General features: G+C 44.5%; 1 non-coding gene and 1 pseudogene across 1 annotated transcript; one reads left to right on the top strand and one right to left on the bottom strand.

Annotated features, from left to right (window-relative positions):
* The window catches only part of LOC138242516 (zinc finger protein 271-like), a 681240-nt pseudogene that overhangs the window by 133540 nt on the left and 534798 nt on the right, over positions 1 to 12902 (top strand).
* On the bottom strand, positions 7792 to 7873 carry trnas-gcu (transfer RNA serine (anticodon GCU)). Its single transcript has one exon. It is a non-coding gene; the product is annotated as a tRNA-Ser (tRNA).

The raw sequence follows: 12902 nt of genomic DNA on the forward strand, positions 1-12902 counted from the left end.
AAGCTGTGTCAGTGTTCTGTGTAAAAAGTCGGTATGAACATCATGGGAGCTGTTTTTAATAAGCTGCTGAGTAAAGAATATTTTTATCTTCCTGCTGTCAGTAGTATTGTGAATATAGTTGACCCTTACCTGAATGAAAACAGGACGTAAAGGAAGGGTTTCAGAAATCAAACAAAGCTTTATTCCCGTGCTTACAGTCTGGGTAATTGGAGACTGCGCTGTTCTGCTTCCTATGGTCATATACCGGTTTTTCGCACGAAGCCGTAATGAACAGTATTTCTCGCGTTGTGAACGTGTGCACACAGCGGTCCCCCGGGTTCCAGTTCGTGCGTAATTACGCATCGATGAAAAACCGGAGGTTTTAAAAAAGATAATTAGCTCACTGATAGTTTGATATAAAGGGTGTGGAAATATCCACAAGTCGTGGTCTTTAAAATGCATTTGGTTTGACAGCATTCTGTGCTTCCATCGCGAAGATATGGACAAAAGAATATTCGTGCTTGGTCAAAAAAATGTCATAAAAACGACAAAGTAAAGGCTGAGAAAGCATCCACAATGTATTTTATACACAAAACAAGCATTCTCGCAACTCTAAGAGGTTTCGTGAAAGCGCTACAGGCGTGCCAAAATCGTTTTCGAACTTCGAGCTAACTTTACCCCGGTCATATGAACAGACTGTAGCTGCCTTAGACGCTTTACACCGCGGAAAAATGTGTGTTTGGGACCGGGGTAAAGTTAGCTTGAAGTTAGAAAACGATTTTGGCACGCCTGTAGGGCTTTCGCAAAATCTCTTAGAATTACAAAAACACATGCTTTGTGTATAAAATACATTGTGAGTGCTTTCTCAGCCTTCACTTCTTTCGTTTTTATGACGTTTTTTTGACCACACTCGAATATTCTTTTGTCCATATCTTCGCAATGGAAGCACAGAACGCCTTCAAACCAAATGCATTTTAAAGACCACGACTTGTGGATATTTCCACAGCCTCTACACCAAACTATCAGTGAGCTAATTATCTTTTTTTAAACGGTTTTTCATCTATGCGTAATTACGCACGAACTGGAACCCGGGGACCGCTGTGTGCACACGTTCACAACGCGAGAAATACTGTTCAATACGGTCAATATGACCATAGGAAGCAGAACAGCGCAGTCTCCAATTACCCAGACTGTAAGCACGGGAATAAAGCTTTGTTTGATTTCTGAAACCCCTCCTTTACGTCCTGTTTTCATTCAGGTAAGGGTCAACTATATTGACAATACTACTGACAGCAGGAAGATTAAAATATTCTTTACTCAGCGGCTTATTAAAAACAGCTCCCATGATGTTCTAACCGATTTACACAGAACACTGACACAGCTTTGTGTTCTGAATCTCTTTTTCTCGTGCTTTTATTTAATGTGGCACAATGCACTGGGGTAGGGGTATTCTGTTCACAAACCAATAGCATTTAAATCACAGCACCCACAATGCTGCATGTAAGTGTTTTGCACACTAAGCAGGTCCCGTAACGCACTAAGAGAATTGGCTAAATCTTTGGACTTTGGAGTATTTTAAACTGACATGTTAAGAGATCAACTTGTGGAAAAATGTGCACATAAGAGACTATAAATTGCTGCAGGAGGAAGGGCTGACTTTAGAAAGAGCTCTTACAGTCACTAGAATTCATGAAGCAGCTCAAGCAGAATCAAGAATGCTTTCTGACCACAGTGACACTGAACGGGGCGCTCGCTCAAACTTTACAAACAAAAGCCGAGCAGCAGGACGCAGTCATGCTAGAGAAATAGAAGAACAGGGGACGGCTGACATTACATGTTACAGGTGCGGACTAACAACGCACAAAGCAGATGAATGCGGAGCGCGAACAGCAAAATGTCTACACTGTAAGAAAACAGGACATTATGCACGAGTGTGTAGAAAGAAAGACGGTCCCATCAGGAAAAGAAATTTAATACAAATGTAGCGGCGAGGCTTAATAATAAGGCAGAATTAAGTGTTCTGAGCCTTCCCAAATGAGGCCCCATTTCTCTGTTCATCTCTGTGGTGCAGCCACAGAGAAACTATTCATGCAAGATGTTTTCTTTTGATAAGGACTGCTCCCAAAGGGGGATGCACTTAGCTTAGCCTGGCTATCATGATCAATGGTCATCCATTGGCGCCTATCTGTCTAGGGAGTGCCAGTTGGACATCTGGACTGCATTACTAAGTGTCAGGACTAAGTGACTCATATCTCACCTTGATCAACCAATCAGGGACTGGTAGGGCCGAGTAACCCACGTGGGACTCTGATGCCCATGGAACTTTCAGCCAATCAATGAGCTGAAGTTCCTCCAGGTAAAAACAGGCAACACAGAGAGCCTGAGAGATTCAGATTCAGATTCAGATTCAACAATTCTAAAGGGAATTCAAAGGAGAATCCCAAGGGCAGGACATTCTCGCAGCGCGCCTCCTGACCATCCTGAGACTCAGCCCGGACAACCACGGAACGGCCAGTGTGTCCGAGTGCCAGAACTTTCCTTTGTTCTAAGAGTCTAGAGTGGAGGTTGCCAGAGAGTAACCAGCAGCAGGCCTCGTGAACAGGTCGGAACTGTGGACAGCTGAATCACTATTCAGAACTAGCTCTTCATCAGGAACGAACCGGTCCTCTTCCTGACTTGCTGGGACCCACAGTCATCTTTTCTCCTGTGCACAAACTTTGCTAGTTAAAGCCAACAATGAGCATCAGCAGCGCACCGTCGCAAGCCGCACAGCACAGCCTGGCACGGAGCCAGAGAGCGCGGATTGGACAGCAACAGCCTGCAACTGTTTCTTTGTGCCCGCAGGAGATCTGAATCCCCAGAGATTGGATGAGTATTCAACTTCAATGCATTACAGCTCGAGAATTCAATTGTTATCCAAACCAGTTGATATCAATTTAATTCCTAAGAGTTATGTACTTGTTTTGAGTATCTAATGTAGAAGTTGTAACCAAGTTCACTTTACGAAACGGTCTTAATGAATGATATACTGAACGTATGTCCTCTTGATATGTGTAACTCTTTGTAACTGACCGAATATACCTTTTGTATTCTGATAACCCTCTCGATAAGATCTGTTAGGTTTATATGCATATTCTATGTATTAATAAATGTATCCTCGTGTATTAGTACCTGTGTGTGCGCGTTGTTTGTGTTATGTCGCATGGTTGGATTCTAAAGCCATCAAAAGAATCAACTTTGTGATTTACTGCTACAATTAATAATTGTCTCAGTAAATGCCCGAACCCTACAGAACTGGTGCCTTCAGAGAGCCACTTTGATTACATATTTGGCGTCCCTGAACCGGTTTTCCCTACACAAATAAGGAAGGGACAAAACTGCGAGCAGTTCAAGAACCGTCTTCAGACTCAGATGAATTTGTTAATTCCATTGACCCTGAAGGTAAAGAAACTGTTCGAATAAATGGCCAAGAGATAAAAATGGTGATAGATACAGAAAGTCAAAGAAACTTTATTGGAGTAGAACTTTTAAAGAAAGTGTTTGCACACAGAACTAAACTTCCGCAGACTAAGAAGAAATTTTATGCCTATGCACAAATTAGTCCACTTAAGTGTGTTGGCTACTTTGAGGCACAGCTGAAATGGCAGAAAAATGTAATAAAGGACAAAGTCTATGTACTGTAGTTGAAGGAAATGTAGAAGCGTTGTTGAGAAGAAAAGCATGTTTTGATCTGAAGATTCCGAATGTAGGAGACACTGTCAATGTGGTTGACCAGTCTTCAGAGAGGTTTCAGCAGTTAGCACAGGAATATGAGTCACTCTTTAAAGGTTTAGGACAGATCAAGGTTACAGTAGATGAGAAAGTTTCACCAGTAACTCAAAGTCTGAGACAAGTACCCTATCCAGTGATAGAAGCTGTTAATCAGGAGTTAGATAAAATCCTGGATGATGGAATTATTGAAGAAGTGAATCAAGGTGCAGAATGGATCTTAAATATTCTGATAATACCTAAAAAAGACACCAAGGTGAGACTGTGTGTGGATCTGCGAGAAGTGAATAAAGCAGTTATCAGAGAGAGACATCCAGTACGAACGGTTGGCAGCATATTGCAAGCAGTGCAAGGAGCCAAAGTTTTTGCAAAGTTAGATGTTCGAAAAGGGTTCTGGCAAGTTGAGTTGTTCCCGGAATCAAGACACCTGACTACCTTCATCACACACAGGGGTTGTTACCGTTTCAGAAAAGTTCCTTTTGGCTTGTCTAGTGCCCCAGAGGCCTATCAGAAGGCTATGGACTCGATGTTGTGTGAAATGCCAGGTGTTGTATGGTATATGGATGATGTTGTAGTACATGCGGAAAATGAAGAACAACTTGAACAGAGGCTCAGGCAAGTATTCCAAAGATTCCAAGACAGAGGCTTAACTTTAAATAAAGATAAGTGTATCTTTGGCCTGAAAGAGATCGAGATACTGGGACATTTGGTCACTGCAGAAGGAATAAAACCAGACCCGAAAAATGTGACAGCTGTTTGCAGTGCGCTGAGACCTGAGAATGTTGCACTTTTGCGCTCATTCTTAGGAACTTCTGGATTTTTGATGAAATGTTTTCCTAATTATGCAGATATATCAGAACCCCTTAGAAAACTAACGAGGAAAGGACAGAAGTGGGAATGGACATCGGAAACTGAGAAAGCCATTGCCGAGTTGAAAAGAACACTTGTAACTGAACCATGTCTGGCATACTTCAAACTAGATGAGCCACCAGTAGTGATCAGTGACGCGAGTACTGTAGGACTTGGAGCAGTATTGCTAGAAAGACCAGAAGAAGCCAGTGGCATATGCAAGTTGCTCACTTACCCCAACAGAAAGACATTACTCGCAAATAGATTGGAAGCCTTGGGTTGTGTTTGGGCAGTGCAACATTTTAGGACATATTTATGAGGAGCCAAGTTCACACTTCAAACGGATCATAAACCCCTCATTTACATGATCAATCCCAAAAAGGCAACTTTGTTACCACCCAGGATACAAAGACTTGGATTGAGATTACAGCCGTATGATTACAGAATTGAACACATAGTAGGGAAAACCAATGTTGCAGACTCATTGTCACGTCTTCCTTTACCAGACACAGAAGACACTGGTTATGTAGACAACTATGTTGATAGAGTGCTTTCAATCAGCACTTATGAACTGCATGCACTGACACTTGAGGAACTTAAACAAGCAACAAACGAAGATGACACATTGAAATTGTTGATGTCCATGGTGGAAAAAGACAATGGCCTAATCCAATTCCAGAAGAACTGCAGCCATACCACAGGTGTAGGTTGGAGTTATCCACATATGATAGACTGCTTTTAAGAGGACAGAGGATTGTGTTACCGAAAACAAAAATCAGACAAGCACTGAAAATAGCACATGAGACACATCGGGGTGTAGTTCGTACAAAACAGTACCTGAGAAGCAACTTTTACTGGCCCAACATGGACAGTGATGTTGAAAGACTAGTCAGGAATTGTTCCACTTATGTGTTGAATCAGCCATTGCAGGAGGATCAACCTCTCCAACCACTTGAATTACCACCAAGGCCTTGGACAAAATTGGGCATTGACCTGGTAGGTCCCATTCAGAATGAATACATATTGACTGTCACAGACTATTATACTTCTTACCCTGAGGCGGTTGTTGTATCAGACATATCTTCAACCACAGTTATTAAAGAGCTGATGAACATCTTTGCACGATTTGGTTATCCACTAGAGGTAGTAACAGATAATGGCAGGCAGTTAACAGGACAGTTGTTTGAATCATTTCTGACTAACTGTGGAATTAAACACATCAGTGCATCACCTTACTATCCGAGAAGTAATGGCAAAATTGAAAGATTTCACAGATACCTGAAAAAGGCCTTGAGAGCAGCTGCGATAGAAGGAAAAAAATGGAGAATGGAGAACTCCCTAAGATTCTGCTGGCTTATAGATCAATGCCTCACATCTGGAGAAACCCCAGCTAATCTTATCTTTGGGCGTGATATCCGGGCTAAACTACCAAACGTAGAAAAGAAAGAAGAAGAGCCAAGGGACATTCAAAAGACAAAAGATATCCATAGACATCATGAGGAGTATGCACACAAAATGAAATTATATGCAGACGAGACACATTGAGCAAGGGATCACAACTTCAAGGTCCGTGATGTAGTGTTTGTGGCTGGCCTAGACAACGGTAAATTGGATGCCAAGTTCAAAGACACTCGCTATGTGTTATTGAGAAACACCTCTTGTAACTCTTTTAAGTTAGTGAATGTGGAAGATGGCTCAAAAATAATGAGAAATGTAAAACATCTTCGACATGCTCCTCCATTGGATCTTGATTTTGAATCTGCAGAAACAGAAAATGCTGAGAATACAGGACTTTCTGAGGTGCAGGAAGGGCCGAGTCCTCAGACAGTGGAGAGTACATCTGTAGGAGAGCCAGTAACTTTACCCAGAAATGAAGTAACAACCAGAAGTGGCAGGGTCATCAGGAAACTGGCTCGTTACAGAGACATTTAAAAATATAGGACTTGCATAGCTCTCCAAATGTGATATTTAGAAGTGACAAGTAGAAATTGAACTAAAATGTGAGTTGGTAGACGTAGAAATAGTTGTAAAAAAATAAAAATAAAAGTTGAATGTGTTGAATAGAAATTGAAGGTTTTACATACATTTTGTTGTAATAGTTAATTACTGTTTACTGTGTGTTGATATAGAATTGTTACAATTTTATGGTAAAGTTATGGACTTTCAAAATAACAAAGGAAGGGATGTAGTATAGTGAGAAGACATTGCGAGACAACAGAACGAGAGAGTAGAAGGTGGGAATATATGGTGTAAGGGCGTGATATGTGTAGTTAATAAAATAGTTAAAATAATATAAGAACGGCTCTTTATTAACATACACAACATACCCAAAAGGGGGGTGCAGCTCATGTTATTCAACCTCCTTACACCTATATAGTGCCTTTCCAGACTCTCCAGCTCTCTCCAGGTCATGGGATCCCCTCCACCCCCCACCAGTGTGGGTGACGTTTAGGGTGACAGAGCTGCAGGGAAAGGAAGAGCAGATACTGACATTTTCACCTCCGTCTCTCTCTTTTCCAGAAGTAAAGAAGATCAGTAACAAAAATGGCGGAGAACAGAGGTGTTGGTACCTCCGAGGTCGAGAAGGAAACGCACAAGTCGGCTTAAAGATCGGACGCTGTTAAACAAAGGAACTCCTCATCCCGTTATATTATAAGGACGGAAGTCTGAGAAAATCAAGGATGACGTTCTTGAGCAGCATCAAGTGAGATCTAATTAACAAAATCGAAAATGAATGCCCACCCATAACAGCCGCAGGTGGTTATATTATCCTTGGGAATCTTCCTTCTTTCCAAATGGCTTCAACTGTGGGAACACGTAGACCTGATGGAAGTCTGATAGGACTTGGGGCGCCCTTTGGCGGAAAAGGGCCGAATTATAATAATGTTTCTTTATTAGCCCTATACAATTTCTTGTATTAGGAATTTGTCTTTTTGCATACCCCAGCTTTTCTCCAAGGAGACACAGACAGGGAGAGAAGCTTGGGGTCAGAGCACAGGGTCTGCCATTGTATGGCACCCTTGGGTTAAGGGCCTTGCTCAGGGGCCCAACAGAGTAGGATTCCCCTGCTGGCCGCGGGATTTGAACCAGCAACATTCCAGTCACAGACGCAGATCCTTAGCCACAGAGCCACTGCTCCGCCCCAAAGGAGAGCAAGTCCGACTTAGAAACGGATCACAAGTCGAAGATATAAACCAACGAGGATGGGATTCGAACCCACACGTGCAAAGCACAATGGATTAGCAGTCCATCGCCTTAACCACTCAGCCACCTCGTCACAAAAGCCACCCCACCTTGGGAATGATTTTGCTCGGCGACCAGGCTCAGCGCACATCGACCTCAGATGTCTCACATTGACCTCAGATGTCAATTATCAGCCGCTCAGCCCTCTTCAACAATGAGGCGTCCTCAAACAACTAGTAAAAAAGTTAGTCGTTACTACTGAAGTTACTACCCACTTATTAGATCTCGGTTACCACCATTTCATCATCGATGTTCTAGAAAATTAATTTTTAGTTTTGGATTTAAGCGAAACAGCATTGTGGTTCCCCCTTTGGGAACGGCGCAAACTCCTCGCTCTTTTCTCCCTGTTGCTGGGACAAGCTTTTCCTGCAGCGGCCGAAGCAGCTGCATTTGAACGCTCTCCTCCCCTCCTGTCTTATCCGTCTGCCAGGCTGTTTTCGGTGGCCCGCGGCGGATTTTAATTTGGAGACTCAGTTCCTCCGGCCTGTCAGTGAGGGACCCTCCCTTCAGTCTAGTCTCTGTCACCAGCTGGATGAGCCCCTGACTCTCTCTCTCTAGGCCACAGGTACGAGAGCCTGAATGGCAGCGTGGCTGGCACCTGCAGCGACGTGAAGGCAGTCCGTGAGAGCGAGCAGCAGGAGAGGGAGAAGAAGACTCAGGAGGCGGAGGCGCTGCGGGCACATGCCCACGCCCTGAAGGACCAGCTGGCCCGGCTGAGCGAGGAGAAGGCCCGGGTGGGGCTGCAGATCCAGGACAAGCTGGTGGAGAAGAGGCGGCGCCAGGGCGGCTGCTGGGCCTACAGCGACAAGAGCAACAATGCCCGCCTGAGCGCCCTGGAGGGCGAGCTGCACCACCTCTTCGGGGAGGACAACCGCCTTGCCCGGGAGATCAGGGACAACGCGGCCAAGCTCAACCGCGTGCAGGCCGTCCAGCGTGTGCGTGTGCGTGTGCGTGTGTGTGTGTCCTGTGATGGACTGGCGTCCTGTCCAGGGTGTGTAAGTGTGTGTGTGTGTCCTGTGATGGACTGGCGTCCTGTTCAGGTGTGTGTGTGTGTGTGTGTGTGTGTGTGTGTGTGTGTGTGTGTGTCCTGTGATGGACTGGCGACCTGTCCAGGGTGTGTAAGTGTGTGTGTCCTGTGATGGAGTGGCGTCCTGTCCAGGGGGTGTGAGTTTGTGTGTGTCCTGTGATGGACTGGCGGCCTGTCCAGGGGGTGTGAGTGTGTGTGTCCTGTGATGGACTGGAGGCCTGTCCAGGGTGAGTGTGAGTGTGTGTGTCCTGTGATGGACTGGTGTCCTGTCCAGGGTGTGTGAGTGTGTGTGTCCTGTGTTGGACTGGTGTCCTGTCCAGGGTGTGTGTGTGTGTGTGTGTGTGTGTGTGTTTGTGTGTGTGTGTGTGTCTTGTGATGGACTGCTGTCCTGTCCAGGGTGAATCCTGCCTTGTGCCTGTTGCTTGCTGCCCACCCCTCTCCCTCTCTCCCTCTCCCTCAGGGAAGCTCAGGAAGCCCAAGCAGCTGCAGGAGGTGTGTCCAGCAGATCCTGCTGAGGCTGCACAACTTCTGCGACACGGCCCAGGTGGCCATCGCCAGCCTGGGGCAGAAGACCGAGGCGGGAAAGAGCTTCCTGGATTACATCCAGGACTTCAAGGAGGAGTACCTGAAGAGCCTGGATGAGGCGGAGCAGGTGGGTGGAGGGGCGGAGGGGCAGAGGGGCAGATCGGTGGTGTGATTTTCTCTCCCGCTGTCTACAGTAGCTGGAAATAAGGAAACTACGATATTTTATGACAGTCATTCATTTTAGAGTTAATAACTGCAATTTTTCTCCACACATCTACACACTGTGCACAAATGCACACTACACACATTCTGACTACAATCGCACCGTACACACCAACACAATGTATACACACAACTGATCTGACACAACCGCATACTATACTATACTATATCCATCAACGCAACGCGTACACACAATCACACTCTACACCCAACTATACTGTACTGTACTATACTATACACACTACACACGCACACATTCATACTGGACACATCGTCGCAACACATACACACAAGGTACACACAACTGATCTGTATTCACAATACACACAACGACACACTACACATGCATGCACATTCGTACTACATACATCAATGCATACACACTTTACACACCACTGATCTGTATACACAATACACACAACCACACTCTACACCCAACTATACTGTATACACACTACACATTTGTACTGTGTACATCAATGCAACGCACACGCACACGCACACGCACACGCACACGCACACGCACACGCACACACACTGCAGTCCTTCCAGGTGCTGTGTGCCTGCTGCTCCACTGTGGGGGAGAAGTTCTCTCACTGCGAAGACGCCTACAGCTTCCTGGCCCTGCGCCCCTCCAGTCTGTCTGCGGAGCAGCTGCAGAGGGAGTACGACCGGGCCCTGCAAGAGCTGGAGCAGCTGAGCCTCTCCCAGGACATGGCCATCGGAGTCTGAGGCAGGAGGACAAGGACCAGGAAGAGCTCTCTCACGGCCTCTGCGCTTCCTGCATTATAATGGGGTCCCTGCTTGGCCATCTGTCTAGTTTCTTGATGATGTCATGTGGTGATTTATGATGTCACAGATCCTAGTCTTCATGATAACCCCTCACCAGAACCCCAGGAGCAGGGAAAAGTGATTACCATTTTTCCCTGCTCCTGGGGTTCTGGTGAGGGGTTATCATGCAGACTAGGATCAAGGCTAGGGTGTTGCTGGTCTACAGCAGGGGGGGTTTGGTTATGTCCATGTTTCTAGTGTGACTGCAGAACATTTCAAATGCACCTTTTTGACTATGTTCATTAATGGAATTTGGACAGCTTAAGTGAGGGGGGTGACTGTCACATAGCTCCACAATGTCATACTTGGGGCCCCCCCACACACGGTGTAATTCATGTGCCTGACCCCATCTGTATGGCATGAAATAATGGAACTGCACAATAAAATGGTCTCGATGGGAGCAGTCTGATTCCTTTGCCGTCTGTGATACAAGCTGCCATACAGCTATGAACAAAGACAGACATTGAAGTTCGCCGTTACTAAATGACATTCGTATTAGTTCACGCATGTATTAATGTTCACTGGAAATCAGTTTCAGTTCAATATTACAATTTTACCAGCGACAGCTGCATAACAGACTCATGACAGTAGTGACCGTATTATGTCCACCCTATCTGGGGACGTTTTATTGTGACTCCAGCTGCTTAAACCACATGAAGAGGTGATGTCAGATTGTCCCCCTACTTTAGTAACCACTAGAGGGCAGCAGCTCTTGCTCTGGGTTCGCTGAAAGAGAGACTTACAGAAGACACAGGCGCAAGAACGGAGCCTGGAGAGATGTTCAAATAAACGCCACCCCCCTAGAGAGACCCGACTGTGTAAGAGCCTGGGACCTGTGAAAAGAGTCTTTTATATTTCTATTTAAGTGATATTTTTATATTTATTTCGTATTGCTGTACGCATTTAAATTTTTCATCTATTCTGGTGTCTGGTTTTTTTTTTGGCTTGTCTTGGACTGCTGTAACACATCAATTTCCCTTCAGGATCAATAAAGTCTTATCTATCTTCTGCTCTGTTTTGTACCGTACAGAATGATGAGTTACAAGCTAAATCAGCCATTTACAGAGCCACGCCCACACTAACACAGATGATTTCTACCAGTGCTTATTTATCACTGTTTGAGATAGATGAACATTTAGTAGATACCTCTGCTGTCAGTCTTTGTGATATTAGTGTATTTCAAATTGTTTTATAATTTGTTTAATTTGAAACATTAAATACTGTACATAAGAAACACACCTCACGCTCTTTCACACTTCAATTCTCTCAACAGATGGGCAAAAAACAATTCCAGCAAAGAGATAAGACTTTTATTGTCCCCTGAGGCAATTTTTTTATGGACAACCAGCGCTCCTGTACATTTAAATAGCATGCAAAATAAGAAAGAGAGAAGAAAAGGAAATCATTGCACATTACACTATTACAAAAAATAAGAAAGGCATTGCACATTTTTCTATTGTACACATTCAGTAGAACACATCACAGAACATATTGCACCCAAGTGGGTTGTAAGAGTCAAAATTGTTTATCCTTGACATTTTTGTGTTGACAGCTGTAATGCATAGTGGAACACAGGAATGTTTGTATCCATTTGTATCCGTTTCACTTACATTTGGGAGCCCTGAAACATTTGCCAGAAGGAAGAAGTTGGTATTCAGGGTTGAGGATGTGGGAAGGATCTGATATAATTTTTCCTGCCTGTCTGATTAGGGATTTTTCAAAGATGGCCTGCAGGGAGGGCTGCTGTTTCACTCCCTTGACTTTGAAAGCTGTCTGGATGAGGCTGGTCATTTGCCATTTAAAATGAACTGATAGATGACCAAACCACACTGAAATACCATATCTGATAATGCTCTCGATTACAGCTCCAGAGACAGATAAAGTGGGTGACCGCAGCTACTGTCTGCAACACAGTGTGGTGTGAATGATACAGGGTGTAAAGACCTTTTTCAGACGAGCAGCGATCAAATGATCGGAACACATAGAAGACGAAGCTGGAAATTAGACCATCTAACAACCCAGCAAACAGGGCTGAATGGATAAGAAAACCCATAATTAATGAAGAAATATAAGGTAACCATATGAGGAATCACAGGAGAAAATATATGAAATAATTTAAAAAACAGGAGTATAACAGTGGAGCTGATGTATGATATGCAAACAGACAAAAGGAAAAAAAAATCATTGTAAATGGAAAGAAAAAACATTCTAAGCAAGAAATTATTCTGCAGACTTCATGCTGTCAACACTAAAGGCAATTCAAGTTAAACAGGGGGTTAATTTCAGTGGCCACATTTGTCGCTACTGGTCTTAAGGCTGAACTCCAGTTTGGGGCGCTGCTTTCAGTTCATTACAACTGACCCCACAGTGACCAGTCAGCAGGAAGAGCAGCCCCTACATCACAATTCTTGCGAGCTCTCACCCGTGATGAGAGCAGCCTTGCGCTGATCTCCACAAA

Source organism: Lepisosteus oculatus, chromosome 14 (assembly GCF_040954835.1).
Source record: "Lepisosteus oculatus isolate fLepOcu1 chromosome 14, fLepOcu1.hap2, whole genome shotgun sequence".
NCBI lineage: Eukaryota > Metazoa > Chordata > Actinopteri > Semionotiformes > Lepisosteidae > Lepisosteus > Lepisosteus oculatus.